This window comes from Oreochromis niloticus, linkage group LG5 (genome assembly GCF_001858045.2).
Source record: "Oreochromis niloticus isolate F11D_XX linkage group LG5, O_niloticus_UMD_NMBU, whole genome shotgun sequence".
Lineage (NCBI taxonomy): Eukaryota > Metazoa > Chordata > Actinopteri > Cichliformes > Cichlidae > Oreochromis > Oreochromis niloticus.
In genome coordinates, this window is record NC_031970.2 from 8,316,429 (window position 1) to 8,328,529 (window position 12,101).

The 12,101-nt window shown below is 35.5% G+C and overlaps 2 long non-coding RNA genes across 2 annotated transcripts; one reads left to right on the forward strand and one right to left on the reverse strand.

Moving 5' to 3' along the window:
• Positions 1–5,543: 5,543 nt before the first annotated feature.
• LOC112846821 (uncharacterized) lies at positions 5,544–5,976 on the forward strand. Its single transcript, XR_003219995.1, has 2 exons — positions 5,544–5,681; positions 5,793–5,976. It is a non-coding gene; the product is annotated as an uncharacterized LOC112846821 (long non-coding RNA).
• Positions 5,977–10,519: 4,543 nt separating this feature from the next.
• On the reverse strand, positions 10,520–11,724 carry LOC112846875 (uncharacterized). Its single transcript, XR_003220062.1, has 2 exons — positions 10,995–11,724; positions 10,520–10,843 (listed from the first exon to the last, which is right to left on the reverse strand). It is a non-coding gene; the product is annotated as an uncharacterized LOC112846875 (long non-coding RNA).
• Positions 11,725–12,101: the final 377 nt, after the last annotated feature.

Genomic DNA, 12,101 nt, shown 5'->3' on the forward strand with positions numbered 1-12,101 from the left:
TTATCTGAATCTTACACCCAAAGTTTTAATCTGATGTAAAATGTATAGAAGTCCATTACTGTATATAGTAACTGTTAAGTCTAATATACCCTAGTAAGCTATAGTACTTTTTCCTTTGGGAAGGTACCATCTGTGCAGTCTGCAATTCTGTTGAAGAAAGATGCTGAATCTATTTAATTATTCTTGAAAAATAATTTATTTCTGTGCATTTTTTTTCACACTGCATCAAATTAAAGTTGATTACATTGATTAAGCATCATGAGGTGGAGGGTGGGGGGTGGTTCCCTATTTTCTTTTGCTGGGAGTTTGCAACCCTATTAGTTAGGTTGCTTAATATTTCTGCTAAGTACTCTTTAAAATACCAGAATAGGGAGGATGGAGCAGGTTTAAGTTTATTAGATTGATCAGTGTTGCTGAACTACTAACTGAAATATTTTGGGTGCAGTGTATTTTTTACATACAGGTATAACAGAATAGCTTTAGTGTTGTTGTTTATTTAAACTTGAGTATGAACTTATACAAAATGCAGCAAGATATTTAAAAAACAGTTTTATTGGTTAAAAAACACACTATATCGGATTCATATCGGTATCGGCAGATATCCAAATTTATGATATCGGTATCGGTATTGGACATAAAAAAGTGGTATCGTGCCATCTCTAGTTTTAATTACAACAGTAGTTATACACATTAAAAAATTCTCAATCCATTATCCACATCTCCATTGAATAAAAGCTATTAAAGCTATTCTATTTTTTATCTATAAAACAGCATTAAACATAGTATTAACAAAATAAAACAGTTAATCAAAGTTAGGTCCATGATTTGTAGGAACAAAAGAGTATAAGCAGCTTTGCCAATGTATACAACTACAGAGGATTTTAAAATCAAACAATCAATACGACCAAAGCACAGATTGTCAGCTTTAATTCATGGGGTTTAACAAAAAGAATTTTTTAGAAATTATAGCCATCTTTACACCAAGTTCCCTATCTTCAGGGGAATAGGAGAAACCAACTGATAATTTTAATTCAGATTGTGTTTACTCTCTTGAAATGCTCAGCTTAAGCGAGTAAACACACTCTGAGCAGAGCCACCTTTATTTGCTGCTGTTTCGTTGGGTTTTTTTCTGCATTCATTTTTGTAGTTAATAAATAAGAATCGTGCTCTGTGGGTTTGACATGGTCACTAAGGAATAGAGGAAATCCAGAAAGTATTCACAGCGTTTCAGTGCTCACATGACATTTTTTCATGTTACAGCTTTATTCTAATATGGATTAAATCAATTTTTCACCTCAAGATTTTACACACAATATCCAATAATGTGAAAAAGTTAGCTTGAAATTCTTGCAAATTTATTAAAAATAAAAAACTAACATATAACATGTGCATAAGTATTCACAGCTTTTGCTAAATACTTTGTTAAAGCACCTTTGGTAGCAATTACAGCCTCAACTCTTTATGAGTAAGATGCTTCAAGCTTCACACACCTATTTCTGGGCTGTTTCTACAATTCGTCTTTGTAGAACCCCTTAAGGTTGGATGAGCTGTATGGATACACAGGCATTTTCATATCTCTCTACAGATGTTCAATTCAAGTCTGGGCTCTGGCTGGGCAACTCAAGGACGTTCACGGCGTGGTCTCAAAGCCACTCCTTTGTTATCTTGGCTGTGTGCTTAGGGTCGTTGTCCTGTTGCAAGATGAACATTTGACCCAGTCCAAGGTCCACAGCATTCTGGAGAAGGTTACCAGCAAGGATGTCTCTGTACATAGCTGAAGTCATCTTCCCTTTGACCCTGACCAGTCTCCCAGTTCCTGCTGCTGAATTCATTTATAATTGAATTTAACTGAATTCAATTCAATTGAATTCAGTTTTATTTATTTACATAGCACATAATCACAACAACAGTTGCCTCAAGGTGCTTTAATTTTAAGGTAAAGACCCTAGAGGAAATATAGAGAAGACTCTAACAATCAGGTGACCCCCTTTGAGAAAGCACTTGGAGACAGTGGCAAGGAGAAGCTCTCTTTTAACAGGAAGAAACCTAAAACAGAACCAGGCTAATGCTTCTGATTTTTCCCGACCTTATTTTTTACTCTAATAAATCATAACAGAAATAAGTTAAATAAAACCATGAACAAATACATTTCATTATTCCCAGGCCTTGTTTTCACATAGCCTTAATCTAAAATTCTGCCCACATTAATTTAGTACTGATATAATATCAATATATTTTATGTTCTCCAGTTATGTGATGTAATAATTTATGGCAAAAATGGGCAAATCTTAATAGAAATTATGTTTATGCTTCCATTGATGTGAGTTTTACTGCTGCACTATTCATTTCAGTGTCACTTAACAGTTTACCACATGGTAAGTTCAGGTGGTAAACTGTAATGTCAGATACTAACTTGAGAAGACGTTGTCTTTGACAACTAACATACATGTAATTGTGCATGTTGAATCACCTTATCATACAATGCAGTTATATATTCTGTATATTCACTGTCATGCAAGGCCTTTAACCCTTGATATATTCATCAGCTGACACAGATTCAACATTTCCATCTTGTTTGGAATTTTCACAAGTGGTGAACTCAAAGCCTTTGGAGGACAAATAGAACACACAAAATACCTGCCAAGTGTTATAACACAGGCAGGAGTAACCTTACCTCTGGTTTCTCAATCACCTTCTTTGCTTTGGAGAGTGGCCAGATGTCATTCACCCGAAATGGGTGTAGAGATGAACTCAAAACAAGTGTTACATGTTGAATTTGTGGGTACACAGATGAGAAGAAGGGGTTTTGGACGTTTTCTGGCTTGAGGCTCACTCAAAGAAAGTGACATTTAAAAGAAAGTCACTAATAAAGTTGATGATTTCAGTTTTTCATATCGTCTCTGAACGTGGAGGTAGAAAGAAAGATGTTTTGAGAGTTTTCCTGTTTTTCAGAGCTTAAGCATATTCTACATATTCACACATTCCTGAAAAGTTAATTTAAAAGGTTCATAATTTGCTCGATGACAGTCAAACGAATGAGGTCATCTTTATTTCTCTTTATAAGGAATCTTTGTTGTGTTTCTTGAGTCGTTCCTGAACAACAAGTGTGCACGGCGCTTTATTCTTTGGCCATGGGAGGCAAGTCACAGTGCAGCAATGTGTAGGGGGGGCCACGTGGCAAAGTAATACTCAAGAGATCCCAGCAGAGCATTGCATTATAATGACTTTAAATTATAGGTTTTATTCATGTCCTACCTGTCCTACCTGTCCTATCCATAGCTGTTAATACTGTGGCAGAACTGTGTTTATAGAAACGTTAGATGCTTAGTGTACCACAGCTGAAAGACTGGAAATAGTTGGAAAAGGCTAGCCTGACTCTGACCAGGGACAGATTTGTTACCTTTGGACAGATCCAAACTAGAGTTTTCCATCTGTTTATAATCTTTTTTAGGGAACTGCGTATAGCCATTTAGTGTACAGACATGAGAGAAAGTTCTTGAAATGCTGAACATTTTCAAGCTCTAGCTTCAAAGTCTAACTTTGACCTTTAATATCTATGGTGACCTAAGCAACAATTAGAATAATAAAAACATCTTTAGATGTTTCTTATCGAATATATAAAAAGAATGGATTAAGATCATGTTCTCCCCTTTTTTCAGTCTTTGAGCTAATCTACGCTAACCAGCAGGATCTCTATAACCTATAATGTTTTTTGTTTGACTCTCTGCCATACAAGCATGCAACTGAAATATATGAACGCAAAGTTTTGTTTATTCAAATAATTAATAATGTAAGAAAATATGCTTGGTATGAATTGAGTGTATATGAGTCAAGTAAATGTTATTTGACCAGATTCCATTAAATGTAATGTTTCATCTTGTACTCACGTGATAAAATTGTGTGGAAAACTTACATGTAATCAAATTCAAAGTCAGCATTTTGGGCATAAGTATTTTTTGAGTGTGGTGCGTCTGTACAGGCTCTATCAGTTCTAAAGTTTCACATATCACAGCATAACCATCATCAAAAAATGATCTGGTCCTTTCCAGGTTCTAAAATTATTTAAATGCAATCTCTGATTAACAGTAGCACATGACATATTACATACCATTATGTATTTGCACGCATTTTTTATTCACAGCTCAATTAAGTTACTGCGTCAACACTCAGGCTGAGGTCTGAATTTTGACCAGACCATTGCAACACCTCGATTCTTTCCCTTTTAAGCCTTTCTGGTTGTAGATTTACAGGTGTGCTTGGAATCATTGTCCTGTTGCATAACCCAGTTTTAGCCAAACTTTACCAGACAGACAGACAGACAGACAGACAGACAGACAGACAGACAGATGACCCTAGATTTCTCTGGTATGCAGAGGAGTTCATAGTCACCTCAAAAACTGAAACTGGCTAAAAAAACAAGCCCAAATGGTCACTTCTCTGCCACCGTGCTTGACAGTTGTAGGAGGTGTTTGTAATAATATGCTATGTTTGTTTTTTCCCAGACATGCTGCTGTACATTCTAACTCTGTACATTAAAAAATAACCATATCAGTTTTGGTTTGTTTGTCCAAAGGACATTTTTCCAGGAGTCTTGTCTTTGCAAACCTAAGCCATGCTACCATGTTCTTTGATAGAAGAGGTTTTCTCCTTTAAAAACAAGGCACACATGTTCAGTCTTTTACGGATTGTATTTCCACAAACTTTAATATTTAACATGCTAACCAATGCCTGTCTAGTGGCTATTGCAATTTTTCTTATTTCATTAGAGGATTGTACGGTCTGACTGTGGGGGGAATTTGATGGAATATGACGTCCACTCCTGGCACAACAGACTGTCTTGAATGTTTGCACTTGTGAATAATCTTTCTCACTGTAGAATAGTAGACTTCAAAAATTGAAAAATGTTTATCTGCCTTCTTAGATTGATAAACATTAACAATTACTTCTCCAAAGTCATTGATTTATTCACTCCTTGGCATCATGTTAAGACAGACTTGAATGCTGCAAACCAGCAAACTGCCAACATTTCTGCTTTTATAGAGGTTTTCACACCTGCTTATCATTAGTTAATCAACTGCATTTATTAGAAGCACCTGGCTGCTTCTTAATTCCTGTGGAAGCAGTAAGGGGTTATTTCTTCATTTTTATTTCTGTCTCATTTTCCCACACTGCTTCAGCAGTTCGGCTTAGTTTTTGTAAAATAAATATTAACATGTTGTAATTTGTTATATGCTGTTCATCTGAGGTTGTATTTACCTCATTTTCAATTTAAGAAACCAGAAAGAAAAAGACATTTCCCAAACTCTCATGTGAAAACAAAACAGAGCAAAAAAACTAAATGAAACTGTGTTCATTTAGCGTCACTGAAAAGAAAAAGAAAAAAAAAAGATTTACAGGCCCTATAAAGGGAAATAAAACAATATTAAGTCCTCATCTGGAACTACAGATTAGAACATTTATCACAACCTGACTTGAGTTTTTTCCACATAAATGAGGCTATATAAAGCAGCAGAGTTATGTTGCTTCAGCAGAGCCAGCAGGGGTCTGTTTTGCTCAGTGAGTTGTTGACTGGTCTTCTGCTGGTTGAATGTACCAGCACAAAAACACCCGTGGGCGTGCATGCCTGTATGTGCTTTTTCTTTTTTTCTTTTTTTTCTAGAAACCCATGGGGCACTTTAAAGGTAGGTCATGTTTTTTTCTCCTTAAAAAAGCACAGAAACAGGACTGGAACCTTTCTCCAAAGGTTAGAGAACAGTGGAAAAATTAATTTGTTGTTGTTTCTTTGTTTTCAGTGGGGGTTTTTCCATATAAAAGAAGAGAAAACATCCCTTTGCCAGTACAGCTCTTTCAGACAAATTGACCAGAAAATGTTTTTGAAATACAGGAACAAATTCTCGAGATAGTTGTTTTGGATAGTTATTATTGATGCTTGAACATTAAACATGTATTTAATAAAGAAATTATGCTAAGTTTCAACTGATTGCAACTAATTACATATTTTCTTCTTAAAATCTTTATATGAAACAAACAGCTATAATTGCTGAATTAATTTAGTAGAGGATCCGTATATACCTGAGAAACATTATACAAAATAGAATAAATTAAAATAGCTAAGCAAACCTGTGTTTCACTGTGGGTTGTTTAAGCAAACTTATTATTTCTCTGTTTTTCTTTTTCTTTTTTCAATGTATAGCACAAGCACAAATACCATTATTTGGAAAAGTAACATTAAAAGGTGTATAAATTTTCCATTTATAACATTACGTAGATTCTGTGTGACTGAATTAAAGACAGTTCAAAGGAAGATTGATTGATCGATTGATTTGCATGAAAGTCACTGAAAACAACTTATGTGGCATTTACATTTACTCATGTATTGCACTTTGAGATGATTTCAATTTATTTTGCATCAAATCTAGGGAAATGTTCTCCTTTTAACTCCATTACATTCATCTGACACATGAGCTTATTAACTACTTTGTGATTCTAAAAATTTGTACAAAACCTATTTGTAACCAATGATACTACAGTTTAAAGACTAACCTACCAATGTTATGTATGCAACAAATGATATACACATTTTAATTAGTCTCTACACAGATTCCATTATAATAAGATATACAATTCTAATGTAGACATCTCAGCAAAAGAATGTTAACTTTTAGTACTCTAATCATATTTCAGTGATCTGCCTTATAATACATTTAGTTAAAAATAAAAATTCAGTTGAGGACATCTTTGTAATTATGGATATAATATGGCTATATTTATATTTTCATGGCATAGAGGTGCACGTCATTTTAGGCTGTGAGATGACTAATTTTGATAGATATGTTATACATAAGAAACAGGGTATGGAGAAATAATCAGAAAGCATCTATCAGTGAAAAGATGTTACTGGTTGCATTGTGGGGAATGCAGGATCTGGCATACACATAAAAGGTCATTATATTAGGTACACCTTACTAGTAGCAGGTTGCATCACTTTTACCTTCAGAACTGCCTTAATTGTTCATTACACAGATTCAAAAAGGTGCTGGAGAGATTCCTCTGAGAATTTAATATTTACATGACATTACTTGACATTACTTGACAATATCACACATCTGCTGCAGATTTATCAGCTGCACATCCATGACGTGAATTTCCTTTTCCACCACATCCCAGCGATGCTCTATTATATTGAGATCTGGTGATTATGGGGACATTTCAGCACAGTGAGGTCATTGTCATGTTCAAGAAACCAGTTTGAGGTGATCTGAGCTTTTTGACGTGGTGCATTACCCTTCTTGAAGCCGCCATCAAAAGATGGTTATGCTGTGGTCATACACAGGTAGGTTGTGACTTTCTGCTAAAAGTAGCATGGCCATTTTCCTTGACATCTGGCGTCAGCTAAACAATTTCACCTAAGCTTCTGAAACAGACCTGCTCTAACCATGCCATGTTCAAAGTCACTTCAAACACCTTTTTTCCCCATTCTGAAGCTCAGTTTGAACTTCACCATGACAACATACCTAATTGCATTGAGTTATCGCCATGTTGTTGCCTGATTATTGGCTGACTGTATTTGCCTTAACCAGAGTTGGGTATGTTACTCAAGAAAAGTAATGTATTACACATTACTCATTAGTTTTCTTAAAAGTAATGCAGTACGTTATTAATTACTCACCAGAATAAGTAATTGTTTACACTATTTGTTGCATTACTTTCTTGTTACTCTGTAAAATGTCCTGAATTGCACTGTAACATAATTACCAGCTAATAATATAAATCTTGGACTACAGTCTCACATACCAAGACAAATCCTTATTCTAATGAGGATATAAATACGATTCTTCTTTTAGTGTTTACATATGAACACAAAGCCAACAACAAAAAGCAAAGACAAAAACTAGCTCAAACATACTTCAAAGCGATCACCAGGGCTGGACTGGTAATCTGACATACCGGGCATTTTTCAGGCCAGTGAACTTTTGGGCTGATGGACTGGCAGTACAAGCACTGACAGAAGCCTATTCGTTCATTTTCGTTACTGACGCTGGATTGTCCAATCAAATCTCTTAATGTGAACAGCCCCTCCCCTTCTGTCGCTGTGGGCTCAGGCTTGTAGAAAAGGTTTAGTGTGGAAGAAGGGGCTGGAAAGCTGAGAAAAAACAATAAAAAGATACTAAAAATAAATGCTGGAAATTAACAAAATTCCTGAATTGTACAAAAACCACATTTTCTGTGTCAAATTAACCAACATGTTAACTGTTGAGGCTGCTGCACCATGCTGCACCGCAAACAGCAGTATCATCAACAACTAGGCCTCACGGTAGCAGGAGGCTGGTGCTGCTAGCAAGAGCTGTGGAGAAAAGCAGCAGGAGGGACCACAGTCCCAACAGCAGTGTGAGGAAGAGAGGAAGACAGTGAAATTAACATGGTAAGAAAATAGATGGAAGGACATAGCTAGAGAGAAATTCAAGGATTCATTAAAGTGAATAATAATAATAATAATGCATTGGATTTATATAGCGCTTTTCAAGGCACCCAAAGCGCTTTACAATGACATTGTTCATTCACGCTCACATTCACACACTGGTGGAGGCAAGCTACGGTTGTAGCCACAGCTGCCCTGGGGCAGACTGACAGAAGCGAGGCTGCCATATCGCGCCATCGGCCCCTCTGGCCAACACCAGTAGGCGGTAGGGTAAAGTGTCTTGCCCAAGGACACAACGACCACTGCTAATAACTAAAGTGTAGCTCTCAATATTTGTCACATGCTGCAGTTCAACTAATAACTAACCCAACAACATATAGATATACATAATATAACTTATTCTTTTTTTTTTGAGCCATCATGGTGCACTGCCTGGGCGAAAAATGCACTGGCGATCACCACAGTGATTCTACTTTAGTGACATGAACAGTGAATGCAAAGAGCTAAAGTTCTGTTTGCTGTATAATGTGGTTGTTACTGTACTGGATGCAGTTTCCGCTTTACCATCGCTCTCTTGTCTCCATATCCCCACTCCTCAAAAGCTGTATCTCTGATTACAATGGGCCCAGGAAGAAAAAAAATAATAATATTGCTTTTTGTTTCCATCTGCCTGTTACAGATAACTGAAGAACCTTTGAAACACAAGTAACAGCATAATTGTAACTTTAATGCAATTACTGAATTTAGAACGGTAATGCATTACATTGCTGCTTTAAACTGGGCTTAACGACCATTTAAACACATGTACCTAATAAACTGGGTGTATAAAAGGTGTAAAAGAATTTGGTTTATATTAAAGACCAGGTATTTGGAAAGTGCAAGTATTAAATTGTCAAACACAAGATAAACACGATAACGTCCAGAAGAGAACAAACTACAGTCTCCAAAGTAACAATCTACTTCAGTCATCACCTTTGAGTATCTCAAACAAACAGGTTAAGCTGTGTAATTATTAAAAAAAACATCCCACACACCCCATATGGAAAAGAAATAGTAAAAACCTATAAAAGACTTGCATAAGATGTGGCCTACTTCATATAGTAAATCATATAAGGCTTATATGATTTACTCATGAAAGTGGCCACATTGTCATTACTTTCATATATTGTTTTAGTAAGTATCCAAAACATACAAGTTTCATTTATATCATTTTTCAAGGGATCTTATATCTGTTTTCACTCTTGTATGCTTTTCATACAAGTTTCACACAAGACAGATACAAACTTTATAAGATTTATATATATATTTTCCATATGGGACACATATACATATATATACATATACATATATACACACACACATGCACGCACACACACACACATATATATACTGTGATTGCAGCCATTCCCCAACTCTCTGCGAATGGTATCTTGATCAGTGGGTTTTGGTCAGTGGTTGTTGATCAATGGTCATGAGAATTTGCATAATTACGATTAAGGAACTGAACTCCCAGTCCATTGTTCCTTCAGTGGGCTGGTTTCAGTCATTATGCAAATGTACTGTTTATAAGATTGGGGAAACCTGCAGTCAGCTGACACTGAAGAAGTCACTTGGATGAGTGACGAAACATTTCTCCCACAACTTCTGGAGATTTACTTTCTTGGATGATTGAGAATGCATCAAGATATTCTTCTAGTCATTTTGTGTTTCATTGCTGAGGGCACGCCATATGTGTCAGGTTACTGAACACCTGAATGATGAGGGGTTAATATGCCACTTTTCTGCATGATCTACATCAGTCACAGAAAACAGGCTCCAGATATAAAAGACAAGGATAAAAACAGCCTTTGATATATGTGTCACACAAAAGATGATTGTTATGTAACAGACCATCTTATACAGAATAAAATATTATTTCATTTAAAGAAAATTAAGGTTCATTTCAATCATACTTTCTTTGTGGCCTTATGGTAACTTTACTGTCTTCACTCATGCCACAAATCAGCTGCCACATGAACATGCTCACTGCTGTCAATATTTTTTTTTCACATCTGATTACACACAGGTATGAAGATAAAAAATGAACCAGGGGTTCCTGGATTAACTTTAATTTACTGCTCTGCTGCCAACTGAGGGGATGAACCTGAGTGAGACCTGTTAAATGTGTTTGTGACACAAGGACCATAAGACATGGCAGTTTGTTTTAGGCTGTATATTTTCCAGCGCGCTCCCGCTCAGTGCTGTCCTCTCCAAACCTCAGACATCTCTTCTGGGCCCTAGCAGCTACTGAAATAGGGAAGGCGTGGTTTGTGTGATGGACCTCAGCTGTGCAGGTACCGTCCCCCGAACCCACTGCTCGATCCATCCCTTGCTCGACTCCACCACAGTGTTAAAACAGTGAGGTCCTGGAGATGGCATGTCATCCTTGCCAGAGTGAAATGAAAAAAAAAAACAAAAAACTGGTTGTATCTCCTGTAGCAGTTAGAAATTGGAAACTATTACTACCAGTTACTATATCAATTGAAAAGTATTTTTATGTTCAGAACTTATGCTAAACTGTAAGTCACAACCTTACCTGTAGACAAATTGGTATATGCAGGTAACTATGTTAGCAGCAAGGTGCTTGAAATGTAAATTTGTAAGGCAAGAAGCAAAATGGCGTCTTGTTTCTTGGCTATGGATTAAACTGTAAACAACAAAACGAGTGCCGAATCAGGGTTTAAAAAGAGCATCTCAGTCGTTTTACTCACTTGTGTACCTATCTTTGATGCTTCCAGATGGGTGTAACTCTAAGAGTGGTTAGGTAATTAATATTGCTTTAGTTTTTGTCTATAAACTAACTTACTAAATTTAAGAATTAAAATGACATTAAAAAGTAACAGAACAATTATACTCAACGTGTATTTATTAGATATATTAAATGTAATTATTGCAATTCAAACAGAGACTAATTCTGCATGTAAACTGAGAAGTAAGAGCTGGTTGAGTGGTCGAAGCTAAACACATGATGATCTGTAGGTTGCTTTTGCGTATATTCCACATCAATAAATACTGGAAACAACAAAGGGAGTGGAAATTTCTAAGTATGTGAGGTATGTTGCATGTGTACAGTAGCATGCATGTGACTCCTGTTTCATCATATTTGACAGCAGCCATCTTGGGTCAGTATTTAACCGCTCTTCAAAGGACTTGTTTGTCCAGTATTTGGTCTCTGTCAGAAGATAAATGTACGAAAAGTCACGTAAACCTGTTGACAGCACAAAATATCTAAAGAATTGCTTTGATTTACTCTGGTGCCACTTTGTCTGAAAAAATATTTGTTTCGCTCTGTTGTGACATTGTTGGTTACAGAAAATCATTTCAACATAAGATGAGAGCGAATCAATATCACGTTTAGGCAGTCTGATATATTGTGGAGATTACCATACCAAATATATATATATATATATATATATACATATATATATATATACATATATATATATATACATATACATATATATATATATATATATATATATATATATATATATACATATATATATATATACACATATACATATACATATATATATACATATACATATACATATATATATATATACATATACATATATATATATATACACATATATATATATATATACACATATATATATATATATACACATATATATATATA